The sequence below is a fragment of the Protopterus annectens genome, chromosome 11.part0 (assembly GCF_019279795.1).
Source record: "Protopterus annectens isolate FY-2018-M chromosome 11.part0, PAN1.0, whole genome shotgun sequence".
Lineage (NCBI taxonomy): Eukaryota > Metazoa > Chordata > Ceratodontiformes > Protopteridae > Protopterus > Protopterus annectens.
The window spans coordinates 1,123,247,928-1,123,264,663 of NC_056745.1; the positions used below are offsets into that span (position 1 = coordinate 1,123,247,928).

The window sequence follows — 16,736 nt, forward strand, 5'->3', positions numbered from 1 at the left end:
TCAGCATTTTGAATTTTGGGACGATGATGTATGTGTTTAAGATGGACAGGTCAAGAATAGGTCTCCAGTTTTTCTCTTTTCTTGGTACTAGGAAGAGTCTGGAGTAGAATCCTTTGCCCTGTTCTGTTATTGGTACTCTTTCCACAGCTCTCATCTTTATTAATTCCGCTATTTGGTGCAGGGCTTCTATTTTTTGATTTGGGGGCAGGTCTGGCATTCCTCTTTTTACTGGTAAAGTGTGGAAGTAGAACCGGTAGCCTTGGTCTATGGTTTGCAAAATCCACTTGTCTTTTGTGATATAGTGCCAATTTTTCGAGAATAAGGCTAACTTTCCGCCTAATGGTGCTGCTATTTGCTCCCTGGTAGGCGGAGTCAGAGCCAAGTCACTGTGTTTGTCCTGTTGCAGTGGCAGTGGTTGTGTCTGTGCCTCGGTTATTGCCTTGCCACTGTCGTCCTCTGTAGGCACCTCCTCTGGATTGATTCCTGCCCCTAGAGCGTCTGTTCCTGCCCCTTTGTGATCTTGTGGAGTCAGGAAAGGACCAATTTTTGGCAGGCCAGTTCCTGCTAAACCTTGGGGGCTGAAGCTGTAGGAAATCTTTAACTGTTTGTACAGATTTTGCCTTCTCTTCCATTTTCTTCATTACCTGCTGGGCAGGTTCCCCAAATAGGCTGGCCTTATCTATAGGAGCATCCAATAGCTTAGCTTTAACATGATCCGGTAAGACCTGTTCTTTCAACCATGCATGCCTTCTTATCACTGTGCCAGTCATGGCTGATCTAAATGAAGCCTCCAGTGCATCATAGCCACATTTTAAAGAATGGTTACTAACCTGTTGGATGTTATTCACCATTTCTAATACATATTTCTTATCTACAGATTCATCAGAGGACAGCTTTTTAATTAACTGATCAAGCATAAACTCTTGGTATTGGATCATGTGAAACTGACAGTTTAAAGCTCTAGCTGAGAGAGTAGCAGAGGTGTATACTTTTTTCCCCCATCTCTCTAAGGACCTGGATTCCCTTTCAGAGGGGATAGGGTTTTTTGCTGTGGTTGAGGCTACTGCCTTAGGTCCCTGGGATATAGTTTCGGGGTCTGCAAGTGGGGCCTTGTATAGGTGGAGATGAGTGTCTGGCACCCTGTAAAATCTATCTGGTTTGGCAGGGGCTGGAGGTAAAGAATCAGGTGCAGTGCAGACATCATTAAATGCATCGTCCACAACAGACAGGACAGGGGGTATAGCTAAGGGCCTATGTTGTGGTAAGTGCAGAAAAGTCCTAAGCCTTTTTCTTGACTGTGAGAAATCTTGTCCCTGCCATTGGAATTGTTCTCTCATGGCATGTAAGGTTTCCCCAAAGGAGAATTCCTCTGGAGGAGAGGCAGCTGGAATGGATTCTTCAGCATCTGAATCTTCATAATTGGAAAAAGGAGCCTCTGGCTGGTCTGTAATGTCTGAGTCATCCGCAGAATCATCAGAGGACACAGGCTCGGGGGGCTCTGCTCTAGGTCTCTTTTCTGGGGGCTGAGAGGCCCTGTCTGGGTGAGATTGGGATCCCCTAATTAAGGATATTAAATCTTCTGCCAGAGTAAGCATTTGTGAACTAGAAGTGGGCCTGAGTGAGGGTGGTTTAACAGGCACTGATTTAGCTGATTTGGCTGCTTTAGCCCTGGCAAAGGCCTTAATAGACATGGCTGCAGGAGGCCTAGCAGCACCACGTGCTGGGGTAGAGATATCCAAAGGGATGGTGTCTGATAAATCAGTAGGAACCACAGTTGTAGGCAAAATTTCTGAGGCTGATTCAGGTAAGGTAGCAGGAGCCTCAGTAGTAGTCATGGATTCGGCTGAAGATTGACCAGTTTTCTCGGTTTCGGCCGAAACCGAGACACTCGCGGCTTGCTTAACCGTGGTTTCGGCCGAAACTGCGGACCACGAGTGTCGGTCTTTTTCTTTGCGTTTTTTAACAATTTGGGTAGTCGGAGGATCCGACGGCATAATGTACGCAAAATCTGAGCTGAAAAACTGTTCAGCAAACTCCGACCGACGCCTAAGCGTTCGTCGGTTGAAGGAAGCACAGGCCGAACAGGCTGCTACGTTGTGGTCTGGGCCTAAGCAAGGCAAACAGTAAGAGTGGAAATATTTATGAGGTATTTGTTTCCCACAAGTTAAACAGTTATTGACTTTTTCTGACATCGGCTGAGGCAAGAAAGAGTGTACTTAGCTTTTTAGAAGTCTTCGAAGTAGTATTCGGTAGTAGTAATCTCTGGATCTGACCGACCGGCACTTGTGAACAGCTTCTGCTTCGGGCGCCACGCAACAAGAAAGACTGAGGAAAATGGCGTCGGCTGATGCCTTTATACCCGAAGACCAGCAGAGATGACGTTGGGTGAAGTGCGACATCAGCGGCCGGACCCAGACTTTGGAATCCGGCTGACCGAAGGGCTGCCTGACGACAGGACAACCCATTTGTTATGACTGCAGATGCATCCATGAAGGACATCACAGCAAAACACCAAAGCGGCCAAGCAACTTCTTTCCCAGGGAAAGAATTCACTGTAAAGCCGCTTCGATGTTTTGCCCGTTCGCTGTTTGGTGTTTGACATTTACACATTTGACAGAATGTGTATTCAATGTCCTAACAGGAACCCAAAAGATTACCTCTAAACGTAAGAAAGAAGGAAAGTACCAACAATGCAATATAAAATATACACGATTTACCTCTCTGCCTTCCTTTGCTTATTAACATCTAAAGGTAGAAGAAAAATTTTACTTTTACCTATGAAAAACACTAACGCTTGAGAGCTGGAAGTGAACACATCTATATGCGATGGCGGCAAACGAGATCTAAAGTAAGGAGGGAGTTCAGTGCATTATGGGTAAGAAAGGAGCTAGAGAGCTTTCTGTGTTTAATGAGCTAGAAAAAAAGTGTCCTGGTCGGATCTGAACCCAGTGGTTGAGGAAGGAATGGAAATTGACAACATCAAATGACTAATTCTCAAAGGCAACATCAGATGATTAGTTCTCAAAGAAACCCTGTCCCTGTAGAAAATGAGACAGGATTAACTCACCAAAAGAGCTTGCAACTCAGTAGAAGTGTTTTCCATGATAAAAACAGGTCAGACAGGTTAGATGGTTCTAATGGAGCAAGTGTTTGCTTCTCTAAACACAAAACAAAGCTCCCAAGGACAGGGCCACTGATTTTCTTGGAGGCCTCTTACTCAAAACCTCTTTTAAAAACATTTTGACATGCAAATGTATTGAAAGGGGTGGATCCATGGGCATGTATGTGAAAATGGCTGGTAAATGAAATTTGACGGAGGAGTAAGAAAAGACCATAGGATCTGATGTGGTCTTTTTCATCTGTTCCTCAACCAGTCTAGGATCGGACCTCAGATCAGACTTTGACCCCTTTTCAGACTTGGAATCTGTAGCTTAAATTCCTCCCCTATCCATAATCCTTTCCAAACTCAATTGCCACTTTCGGATATGGTTGAAGCAGCTCAAGAGTTGACAGACAAGTGGGCTATTGCCATTGATTTTACAGCTTCTATTATATTTTAGTTAGGGTCTTAACTCTGTCTTTTCCTTCCCTTACTAGTTTAGAAAAAAAAAAAAAAAAAATTAAGAAAACTGCTGTCTTGCAATATTATTACATGTTTAAGCTTTGGGAATTACCCCTTTCTCTACTAGAAGACTAGTATTTATCTTACCATTGTTGCTATCGTCTCCCTTTATCTCCTTAAATGAGACATTCTTATTACCATTGCTATTAGACTTTTGTTGTTGCTGCTGCTGTTACAGGTCCTTCTTCCAAACATGTTGGCCAAGCCTATTAGATTCAAAAAGTATTTCTTGTGGCTATAAAATCTCTAACTCTGCTGCTCATTATGTGTGTGTTTACTGCTTAGGGGCTGGTAATTTTGACATGGAATGTGACATTTGCTCAGGTTTTAACCGTACAGCCGTAGTAGAAAGCAGGAATAAGTTGGTGTTAAAAGGTTTGCTTCCTTCCTCCTCCTCATCATCTGTGTCTGGACCTTATCCCTCTGCCAAGAAGCCTGTGGCTAAACCTAACGGGGACAAAGCAGAAAAGACCATAGGAAAAACCTAAAGAGACAAAGAAGGGTTTCCCTGACTACTCTCTTCACTCAGCTATGTCTTTGGCTCCACCTGCAAAAATTCAGAATACCTGGGATCCAACTACATTCTTGGATCCCGCTTAATTTTCTGTGAAGTTGCCTTCTAGACAGCAACCTGGATTCTCCCCAGAGCTAATATCTTCAAGATTACATTTTCCATTCCTACAAGACATGTTCCATACAGCTTAGGGAATGTCAGTCAACCTCTTCATCCTTCAGGTCTACTAGGACCCTGTCTGATGTAGATAGGATGAGGAGGAAATTCCTCAGTACCCAAATTCAGTTGGGAGTTCTTCCATTGGACCTGTGAGCTTTGGATTTACTCATACTCCGATCCTCCCCCTAGCATCAGAGGCATCACATCCAAGACTTCCAGGATTGTAAATGCTGGACCCAAAAGTTTAGTCCTCATCGACTCTGGCATCTTCTCTGATCCACTTGCCGCTGACTCTGTCAGAGCCCGTGAGATCTTGGGAGTCATGGCTTTTGCACTGGATATGGGCATAGGGGCTCAACTCTGAGACTCTCAGTCATTTCTTCGCCATGGGGGCTTTGGTGTTAAGACAGCACAGTCCCAACTTCTGCTTCAAGACAAGGTCAGGGGATTCCCTAAGCTATAGTCAGTTGGCTTTGATTCCTACAGGTGTAGTGTCTTCTGCTTTGAGGCAGTGTAAGAAGTTTTCTCCACGTCCGGAGGTAAGCCATCCTTGCCCCCTCGTGACTTCGCCCTCCACAACTGTCTGCCCTGGGTCCTGAGTCTGCTCATTTTGTCCCATTGGGACAGCTAGTCTGTTCTGATCTTGAGACAGTCCTTATCCAGGACTCTCCAAAGTCTTTGGAGTCTTCCCCAGATTACCCCACCCCTCTGATCACTGAATTATTTGGCACACGCAACAAAGTTTTAGAGGGATTTAATTAAGGAAAGTACAGTTGTGTACACTTACCATAAATGTAGATGTTAGAGTGTTATTCACTGTTGCAGTCATCACACTAGAGTTATCCTGCCAGGGGTAGCCCTCAGTCAGTCCGAATATCAGAGCCTTAGTATTTCAGTGTCAGCTGCTGTCACTTCAGTATTGACGTCAGGTCATCAGGAGTATAAAAACAGGCAGCTGACGCCATTACATCAGTTTTTCTTGCCCCAAATTTCAAGAGCCCCCAAATAGGGAGCTAAGTTATGGTAGAAAAACACCACCAGTAAAAAGTAAATACCAATAGCCCTGTTAGGAGTGAGGAAGAAAGTGAGATACAAGGAGGCAGGAGGGTGGGAAACCAGGACTGCAACAGCGAATACACTCGAACATCTACATTTATGGTAAGTGTACACAACTGTACTATGTTCTTCGTGTTTCACTGTTGCAGTCATCACAACTGGGTTGATTCCCAAAGCTGAATAGGTGGAGGCAGTCTAGAAGAGTTGGGGCTGGCTAGTATGCCCTGCAGGACTGCTGTTGCAAAGCCCATCCTGGATTTGGAAAAGATAGGCAGGTGTAATGCTTGGTAAAGGTATGACCAGAACTCCAAGTAGCAGCTTCCAAAATGCCCCCGGTAGGGACTCCTCTGAGAAAGGCCGTAGAGGTTGAAGTTGCCCTAGTAGAATGCGTTCTGACTCCCTGAGGGGGTGGTTTCCCATGGTGTTTGTAACAGAAATGATACAGTGTGCTATTCATTTGGAGATGGTTTGTTCCGATATGGCCTTGCCCTCTGCCCCTGGTGCAAAGCTGACTAGTAACTGGTCAGACTTCCTAAAGGGCTTAGTCCTATCAAGGTAGAATCTGAGCTGTATGTGCACATCTAGAGTGCAGGATCCTTTCCCCCTTATTTTGAGGATTAGGAAGAAAGGTGGGCAAATGGATAGATTGGTTGAGAGCTACAATGGACATCACTTTAGATGTGAAAGTTGGGTTAGTCCTGAGGAAGACCCTGTCTGCATGAAAAATAATGAAGGGTTCCACAGCCATAAATGCTTGTGGCTCAGACACTCTGCTAGCTGAAGTGATGGCCAGAAGCATGACTGTTTCCAAGAGAGGAATTTTAACTCTGCTGACGCTGCAGGCTCAAAGGGGGGTACAGTGAGCTTTTCCAACACAAAGTTAAGGTCCCAAGCGGGGGTGGGGGCTCTTCCTGGTAGCCTTAAGTTGTTAACCCCTCTCAAGAAAGTACAGTTGTGTACACTTACCATAAATGTAGATGTTCGAGTGTATTCAATGTTGCAGTCATCACACTTGGGTTATCTGCCTGCAGGTAGCCCTCAGTCGGCCCGAATACCAGAGACTTAGTATTTCTGCGTCAGATGTATAAAAATGGGCAGCTGATGCCATTACATCAGTTTTTCTTGCCCCAAATGTCAGGAGCCCCCCAAAAAGGGAGCTAGGTTATGGTGGGGAAAACACCACCAGTAAAAAGTAAATACCAATACCCCAGAGAGAGAGAGACAGAGAGAGAAAACCAGGGAGCTGGAGGGAGGGAAACCAGGACTGCAACAGTGAATACACTCTAACATCTACATTTATGGTAAGTGTACACAACTGTACTATGTTCATCGTGTTTCATTTTTACACTCATCACACTTGGGTGGCTTCCCAAAGCTGAAGAAGGGTGGAGGCAGTCAAGAAGAGTTAGGGCTGTCTAGTATGCTTTGCAACGCTGCTGCAGCAAATCCTGCCATGGATTTCGAAAAGATAGGCAGGTGGTAATGCTTGGTGAAGTTGTGTACAGAAAGTACAGTTTTGTACCTACCATAAATGTAGATGTTCGAGTGTATACACTGCTGCAGTCATTACACTTGGGTTATCCTGCCATCAGGTGGTTCCCCAGTTGGCCTGAGTTCCAAAGTCTTGGTACAGCGTCGGTTGTTGTCGCCTCCTCCCTGACGTCAGTGCGGCAGAGGTATATAAGATGCAGCCGACGCCATTTTCTTCAGTTTTTCTTGTCCCAGATGTCAGGTGACCCCAAATGGGTAGGCAATTCAAATTGCTAATAAAACATAGATAGGAAAAGCAAACAACTTTTAGTTACCAGCAAATACCCCCCATAGGTAGTAAGGGTAGAAGATATAGGTACGTACCAGCAAGTAAGAGGGGAAGGAGGGAGGGTAACCTGGACTGCAGCAGTGTATACACTCGAACATCTACATTTATGGTAGGTACAAAATTGTACTATGTTCATCGTGTTACGCTGCTGCAGTCATTACACTTGGGTAGAATCCCAAAGCTGAGGTAGGGTGGCTGGTTCTATAAGGCATTAGGTGTGGCTATAAGGCCCTGCAGCACAGCAGTGGTGAAGCCAACTCTGGATTTAGAGTATAAAGGAAGATGGTAATGCTTGGTGAAGGTATGCACAGAACTCCATGTTGCTGCTTCCAAAATGTCCTTGGTAGGCACTCCTCTGAGGTAGGCAGTTGAAGTGGCTGCTGCCCTGGTGGAGTGAGATCTAATGCTGCTAGGTATAGGTTTCCCATGGTGTGTGTAGCAGAAATGTATGCAATGTCCTATCCATTTTGAAACAGTCTGTTTTGAAATGGCTTTTCGCTGTGCTCCTGCAGCATATGCTACCAGTAATTGCTCAGATTTTCTGAAAGCTTTTGTTTTGTCCAAGTAGAAGCGTAACTGCCTGTGAATGTCCAAAGAATGCAGTAGTCTCTCCCCTTTATTCTGTGGTTTTGGATAAAAAGTTGGCAAGTGAATAGTTTGGTTTAGAGCCACACTTGAAACCACCTTTGGCCTAAACGTAGGGTTAGTTCTTAAGGACACCCTGTCCTGGTGGAAAATGAGGAAAGGTTCCACTGCCATCAGTTCCTGTAATTCTGAAACTCTTCAAGCTGATGTTATTGCCAGGAGCAGAGCAGTTTTCCAAGAAATATATTTTAATTCTGCTGTGTTGGCTGGCTCAAAGGGAGGTAAAGTTAATTTTTCCAAAACAAAGTTGAGGTCCCAAGTTGGAGTAGGTGCACTACGGGGTGGTCTTATGTTTTTAGCCCCTCTGAGGTACTGTTTTGGCAAAGGATTCGAGAAAATTGGAGGATCCGTGTTGTAATGAGCAGAGATGGCAGAGGCGTGAATCTTAATGGATGAAAAAGAGAGGCCTTTGTCCAGCATCTCAGTTAAATATTGTAGAATCTGAGGAATGTTTGGGACAAGAGGGTCAAGGCTGTGAGCCTGGTTCCATGCACAGAATCTCTTCCATTTATCCGAATAGGCTTTCCTGGTACTAGGCCTTCTGGCCCCCAGAATGGCATCCATAACAGCTTTGGAGAGAGGCATTGCTTGCTTGACTAAGGAATTTTCCATGCAGCTAGGTTTAAGGTCTTTAGCTGACTGTGAAGTATCGGATTGTTGTGCTGAGTCAGCAGATGTGGGATTTGAGGCAATATCCAGGGTGGTTCTTGTGCTAAATTCTTTAAGATTGGGTACCAATGCTGGCGTGGCCAGTCTGAAGCAATCAGGATCATCTTTGGCTCTTCTTGCCTGGCTTTTATGAGAACCTTTGGAAGTAGAGGTAATGGAGGGAAAGCGTACACTTGTAGGTTTTACCAACTGAATGAGAGGGCATCCACTTTCCATGCTTGTGGATGGTAATTCCTTGTGCAGAATTTCTGTAGCTGGCAGTTCATTGGGGATGCAAACAGATCCATGTCCGGGCTCCACCATTTCTGTGTTATCATTCTGAATATTTGTGGATTCAATTCCCATTCGTGGGGATCCATGATGTTTCTGCTTAAGTCGTCTGCCAGTGTGTTTTTCTCTCCTGGCAGGAATTGTGCTTGCAGATGAACTTGATAGTTTAGAGCTGTGTTCCACAAGGTCATGGCTTGTCTGCAGAAGGGGCAGGAGTGAGTGCCCCCTTGCTTGTTTATGTACCACATATCTGTGGTGTTGTCTGTTTTTAGTAATAGTTGTCCAGGATGCAGCAGGTCCTTGAAAGCTATAAGGGCATTTTGTACAGCTAACATCTCTTTTTGATTGATGTGAAGATGCCTTTGTTCTGCGGGCCACTTGCCCTGAATACATTTTCCTGCCATGTGTGCTCCCCAGGCGTAATCCGATGCATCTGTTGTCAGTGTTTGCCTGGCTGTGGGTTGAGTAAAAGGCTGTCCCTTGTTGAGGTGACAAGCTTGAGCCCACCATCAAAACTCCTGTTGAAGGCAATGAATTAGTGGTTTAACTGTTTCCAAACTTTGACAGTGTTGAGACCATACACTCTTTAGGTACCATTGTAGTTTCCTCATATGCAGTCTGGCATATGGAATTAGTAGTATGCAAGATGCCATGTAACCCAAGGCCTACAGAGTTTTTCTTGCAGGGAGTTGGGTTTCTTGTTGCCATCAATTGAAAGTAAAGTACTGAGTCAGTTGTCCTTGCTTGTCTGGCGTGAGATAGGCCATTGTGTTCAAGCTGGCACCCAGGAATATTATCTCTTGTGAGGGCACTAGTTTTGATTTCTTTTCGTTTACTGTGTACCCCAGGCAACTTAACTGTTTTACAAACGCCAGATGTCCTTGCTCTCTGCTTGAATCAGGCAGTCGTGTAATTAAATTTTCTGCGAAAATAATGTCGGGCAAAATCAAACAGACGTTAAACCTAGCACAAAACGGACAACCAGTGACGTTGTGGTCTGGGCCTAGGCATGGGATACAATAGGAATGGAAATCCTTATGAGGTATTTGCTTCCCACAAGAAATACAGTTATTAACTTTTACTGACATTGGTCTGAGGCAAGAAAAAGTTTCAACGGGTACTTAGCTTTGTAGAAGACTTCGGTTCTGGATTCGGAATGAAAATCTCAGGAGTCGGCCGACCGGCACTTGCGAACTGCTTTTGCTTCAGGCACCGCGCGGCAAGAAAGACTGAAGAAAATGGCGTCGGCTGCATCTTATATACCCCTGCCGCACTGATGTCAGGGAGGAGGCGACAGCAACTAACGCCGGACCAAGACTTTGGAACTCAGGCCAACTGGGGAACCGCCTGACGGCAGGATAACCCAAGTGTAATGACTGCAGCAGTGTAACACGATGAACATCTCCTGGTAGCAGCCTCCAGGATGTCCCTGGTAGGGACTCCCCTGAGAAATGCAGTAGAGGTAGATGTTGCCCTAGTGGAATGTGTTCTGATCCCCTGAGGGGTTAGTTCCCCATGGTGCTTGTAGCAGAAATGGATGCAGTGTGCTATCCGTTTGGAAATAGTTTGTTTTGAAATGGCCTTGCCTTCTGCCCCTGTTGCAAAGCTGACTAGTAGCTGGTCAGATTTTCTGAAGGGCTTAATCCTATTAAGGTAGAATCTGAGCTGAGTGTGCACGTCCAAGGAGTGCAGGATCCTTTCCCCTTTATTTTGAGGATTAGGGAAGAAGGTTGGCAAATGGATGGATTGATTGATGGCCACACTGGACACCACTTTAGTCATAAAGAAATGGTTAGACTGAGGGAAACCCTGTCAGCATGGAAAATAATGAAGGGTTACAGAGCCATCAGTGCTTGTAGCTCAGACACTCTTCTAGCCGAAGTGATGGCTAGAAACAAGGCTGTTTTCCAAGAGAGGAATTTTAACTCTGCTGATGCAGCAGGTTCAAAGGGGGGGGGGAGAAGCGTAAGCTTTTCCAGTACAAAGTTAAGGTCCCAAGCAAGGGTGGGTGCTCTCCTTGGTGGCCTTAAGTTGTTTGCCCCTCTCAGAAACTGTTTGATAAGAGGGTGTGAGAATAGAGGTGGCTCAGTGTTGTAATGAGCAGAATTGGCTGAGGCATGTCTCTTAATGGAGGAGAAGGACAGGCCTTTGTGGAGTAGATCTGCTAAGTAATCCAGGATAAGAGGCAGAGAGGGCAATATTGTGTCCTCTCCTTTCGATTGAATCCATGAGCAGAACCTTTTCCACTTATCAGCAAAGGATTTTCTTGTACTGGCTTCAAGAATGATATCCAGCACCTGTTTGCTTAAGGTCGCTGGGGGAGAAATCAAGGAATAAGCCAGGCTGCAAGATTTAGGGTTTGCAGTTGTGGATGCAGAATCTGTCCCTCCTGCTGAGAGAGGAGGGTTGGAGTCTGGTGTAGGTGCAGGGTGGCACCGATGTCAGGCAGCACAGGAGTGGGTACCAGTGCTGGCGTGGCCAGTCCGGGGCAATCAGAATTGTCCTTGGTCTGTCCTATTTTATCTTGTGTAATACTCTTGAAAGGAGGGGGAAAGGCATAGATTGAGAGATTTACCCACTGAAAAGATATGGCATCCACTTTCCAGGCCCTGCTGTGAGGATTCCTGGTGCAGAATTTGCTGAGCTCATGGTCGTAGGGGGAGACAAAGAGATCTACCTCTGGGGTCCCCCATTTCTGGATCAGAAGGTTGAAGGTGCTGTGCTGCAATTGCCACTCGTGTGGGTCTAGGTGATTTCTGCTTAAGTCGTCTATCAGTACGTTTTGTTTGCCTGGCAGGAATTGAGCTTGTAGACTGACTTGAATGTCCAAGGCCATGTTCCACAGGGCCATGGCTAGCCTGCAGAGTGGGTAGAAATGGGTTTCCCCCTGCTTGTTGAGGTACCACAAAACTGTGGTGCTGTTTGTTTTTATTAGCAGTTGTCCTGGAAAGATTAGGGATCTGAAAGCTGTCAGGGCATTCTGTACAGCTAGCATCTCTTTTTGGTTGATGTGCAGATGAATTTGACTTGGGCTCCAGTGGCCCTGAATACATATTCCATCCATGTGTGCCCCACAGGCATAGTCTGATGCATCTGTGGTTAGGGCCTGGGCGGCTTGGGGTTGAGTAAATGTCAGTCCCTTTTTGTGGTTGCATGCTTCTGCTCACCAGAGGAACTCTGTCCTTAGACAGGGTATGATAGGAATAACTGTTTCCAGGTCCTGAGAATGTTGGCACCAAAGACTTTTTAAGTACCACTGGAGTTTCCTCATATGCAGTCTTGCATATGGAATCAGCAGTATACATGAAGCCATGAACCCTAGGGCTTGCAGTATTTTTCTTGCAGATAGATGGGTTCTGGTGGCCATTTGTTTGAAGTAGTCTGCTAGATCGACTTCTTTTTTCTGAGGTGAGGAATGCCATCTGGGAAGCTGTGTCCAAGCTTGCTCCCAGGAATACAATCTTTTGACTGGGTACAAGTTTTGATTTCTTTTCGTTGATGGTGTACCCCAAGGAAGTGAGAAGGTTTTTCACAAATGTCAGGTGCTGCAGCAGCAACTCCTGACTGTCCGCCTGAATCAGGCTGTCGTCCAAGTACAGGTAAATTTGGATATTTCTCTGCCTGCAGTATGCAATGGCTGGAGCCAGGCATTTTGTAAATACTCTAGGCGCAGTAGATAAGCCAAAGGGAAGTGCAGAGAACTGATAATGCATAGACCCTGCCCTGAAACGTAGACATTTCCTGTGTGATTCCCTTATGGGGATATGCAGATAGGCTTCTTTTAAGTCTAGGGTGACTAACCAGGCATCCCTGGCTAGCATAGGAAGAAGCTGTTGCTGGGTAAGCATTTTGAATTTTGGTACCACCAGGAAGGTGATGAGAATGGAAAGATGCAGGATTGGGCACCAAGAGGCCTCTTTCTTGGGTACCAGGAACAGTCTGGAGTAGAAACCCTGTCCTCTTTGCACTGTTGGAACAGGTTGAATAGTCCTGACTATGAGAAGAAAAAGTTCTTGCTTTTGAGCCTCTGCCCACTGGTTTGGAGGAAAGTCTGGCAACCCGCTTGGGGATGGCAGTGAGTGGAAGCAGAATCTGTATCCCTGGGATACAGTGTTTAGGACCCATCGGTCCTGGGTAATGGATATCCAGTTTTTTGCATGCAGGATGAGTTTTCCTCCTAGGGGTGCAAGTATTTGGGCATGGCTGGGAATGATGACAGACAAGTCACTGTGAATTTTTTCCATAAGGGGGTGGCTTATCACTCCCTGTTTTTGAGGGGGGAGCACTCCATTGTTTAGATCTCTGTGTACCCTGAGACTGTAGCCTTGTTGGTCTGTTGCCCCTGGGTTTGGGCTGAGAAGACCTGGTAGGGACTGGAAAGGACCAGTTCTTAGACGGCCAATGCCTACTGAACCTAGGTGGCTGTACCTGTAAGAAATCTTTTAACAGTTTGCATAGATTTAGCTTTTTCCTCCATCTTTTTAAGAACTTCTGCTTTTGTGCCAAACAAACGTTCCTGGTATAATGGAGCATCTAGTAATTTTGCTTTGACATGGTCTGGCAAGATTTGCTCCTTCAGCCAAGTATCCCTTCTCAGTACAGACTCAGTGACAGCAGCCCTGCAAGATGCTTTGAAGGTATCAAAACCACACTGCAAAGTATATTTACTAACTTGGTTTGCAGAATGCAGTACCTCTTGTAAATCTTTATTTTCTGCAAAATCTGGAAGCAACATTTTTTGCTTAATTAGTTCCATAATATGCTGCTGGCACTTCAACATGTGAAACTGGCAATTTAAAGCCCTGATGGCAAGAGTTGCAGAGGTATATACCTTCTTGCCCCATCTGTCTAGAGCCCTCAAATCCCTGACCAAAGGAGTAGGATTTTTGGCTGCAGTAGCCTTAATACCTTTAGGTCCCTGGGAAATGATCTCTGGATCCACAGTGGGATTCTTAAAGAGAAATTTGTGAGAGTCAGGTACCCTATAGTACCTGTCAGGCTTTCTAGGAGCTGGAGGTAAAGTATCAGACTGGATTACATGAAAACATCATCTACAATATCCAGGACAGGGGCCATAGCTAGAGGCCTGTGCTGAGGCAAGTCTAAACATTCTCTGAGTCTCTTCTTGGACTGTGGGTAGTCCTGGCATTCCAGCAGAAGTGCTCTCTTAAGGTATGCAAGGTTTCACCAAAAGAAAAGTCCTCTGGGGAGGCAGAGGGAATGGAATCCTCTGCATCTGAATCCTCACAGGTAGATAAGGGTATGTCCTGGTAATCAGAGGGATCGGAATCATGGTCTGTTGAATCAGAAGGGAAATCAATTCTTTGTCTTTTAGAGGGGGAAGGCTGGCTTCCCCTCATTAGAGTTATAGGGTCTTCAACCATTCTAAGCATTTGTTTCTCTGGCATAGGAGCTTGAGCATGCGCTGTGGTCGTCGGTTTTCTAGGCATTGTGCAAACTCTGGGCCTGAGAAACTCGTTTTAGTCTGAAACTAATTAGTAGGTTTAATACGAACATTGGAAGGTCAGAATACACCCTCAGAAGCCGGTGCCTGCACAGCGGCTCCAGACCCATCCAAGGTAGAGACATCCGTAGGTTCCATAATCTAAGAAGCATCTCGCGGCATACCGGACTCCGAATGGGTTTGAGCAGAGGCCTGCGAATCTGTAGAAGTGTGTATCAGGGGCTGCAAAAGCACCTCACTGAGTACCGGCAGACTGGTGACTAGCTTATCGGAAAGGTTATCAGCACTTTTGGACCTATGCGGTCTCTCTCTGTCTTTATCCTTACATTTTTTCGGAATTTCGGTAGTCGGGTGGCTTACCGAAGCCATTTCGGAATACGGAGAATGAGAGCGAAAGAATTTAGCAACAAAGATAGCCTGACGATGAAATGTTTGGGCATTAAACAAGGCACAAAACTGACGGCAAAGAATGTCGTGGTCTAGGCCTAAACATGTGACACATTAAGAATGAAAATCTCTTAGAGAGGTATTTGCTTTCCACAGGCAAGACAATTGTTAGCTTTTTCTGACATCGGTTAGAGCAACAAAAAAGAATCCCCAACGGGGTACTTAGCTTTAGAAGACTTCAAGTTTGAAACTTGAAAATCAAAAATTTCAGGCAGCGGCCGACCGCCACTTGTGAACTGCTTCTGCTTTGGGTTCCCGAGTGGCAAGAAAAGCTGATGTAATGGCGTCGGCTGCATGTTTTATACCCCTGACGACCTGACATCATGGAAGAGGTGACAGCACCCGACTCATAAATCCCAAGAATCTGGTATTCGGGCCGACTGCGGGCTACCTGCAGGCAGATAACCCCAAGTGTGATGACTGCAACAGTGAAACATGAAGAACATCTATTTTTCTACCTTCAAATTGTAACAGTTGCTTAACTGCACGCTTAAATTTTGATAGACTTAGTTTTTCAAAGGAGATATATTACTTCTTTCACATTCATTAACATTTCTTTTCACCAACACAAATGTCCCAAAAGTTATGTCACAGAAAGATTCAGTTCCTATACTTATTCATGCCCTAATATGAGACACTGAATCTTAAGGGCATATACAACATGGTCTTGAACACGCCACCATTTATTTGCTGTTCACACTTGTTTTCACAGTCACCACAAGCCTTTTTCTCCATTTCTGAACAGTTTCAATTTGTCTCCTCTGCACCTGCACACACTTGCTTTGCGCAGTCTTTCACAGAAACCTTCTAAGCCTGCTGCACAAGTTTCTACTCTGGTAACACTGCTGTCGGTCTCTTCTAACCACTTTCTGCTCCAGCTTCCTGCTACCCAACATATAGCATGCCCTTAAAACCAAATTACTCCACTGGACAAATGTGTCCCCTCTGTATCATCATTCACAGCATTTTTTCTTTTTGCCACCTCCTCACTGACAAATATTTGTCCACTACCATGTGCAGCGGTAGCGTTGTTGCCTCACAGCAAGAGGTTCTCCCGTTCGATTCTTGGCTGGAGCGCCTTCAGTGTTGAGTCTGCATGTCCTCCCTGCGGTCGAGTGGCGTTCGAAAGACATGCGTAGAATGGGCATGCCTTCGTTGAAGGTTGGGCGTCGAGCTGGCACCTCGGCACCCGTAAAAATCTGCCAATCATTACTGGACCAGAGTTCCACTGTGGCGACCCCTAACCAGGAAAAGCCGAAAGAAAAACAACAACCACATGCCACTATATGGCCTTCAAAATGCCACTGTATGGCCTCCCAATTCTTCTGGCTCTGCTTCAATTATTGTTTTTTTTTTTTGTAAAACAAGAGTCATCCAGACTTCCTGATGCCATGATATTCACCTCTAAAGCATTTTTTTCTCTTCTGAATTACAGTTTCCATTTTATCCTTCTCCATCTCATCTCCACTCAAAGCCTACATCTTAGATTCAGTGATCACCAGTAAAAGCTCTCTGGTGCTTCCTTAGTGATCAACCTCATAAAGAGTAGGGTCAGCCCCCTAATGCCGTGGCTAAATTTCCCCTAGTCAGTATGAATACCACCTCGGGTCTCCCCCCGAAGAGAGGCCACTGGCCTAATGGGACTAACCTTGCACCAAAGTGTAAATAAATAAAATAAAAAATAATTTCTTTACCTTCTGGCCTTCCATATTGTAATAATCATAACAGAACTCATGTCCAAAGGGAGCTAGGGGGAAAAACAAATGGGGTTCAAAAACCTGTTAACAGTGTAGCCTGTCAGTAATAAGACTAAAGAACGACAAACTGCACAGTCTTAAATGCTCTTGGAGAACACATGCATAGAAAACTCAGTTTTCGTTTAAACTTTGGAATGTTGAAAGTCTCAGTGAAGCTGCATGAGGCTAATAAAGCTTCTGCTAGGAGTGGACACAAAAAAGACCACAACCTGCTGAATTTCTTGATATTTACTACAGTATGAAACTGTTTACTAAAATGCAAAACTCAAGTAAATCTAAGGTTCCACTGTTTTGGGTGTGCTCTTCTATCCCCA

General features: G+C 45.2%; 1 protein-coding gene across 1 annotated transcript in view; it reads right to left on the minus strand.

Moving 5' to 3' along the window:
* Positions 1–16,736, minus strand: part of KDM7A (lysine demethylase 7A) — a 1,445,788-nt gene that overhangs the window by 1,086,433 nt on the left and 342,619 nt on the right. The window lies entirely within an intron of this gene.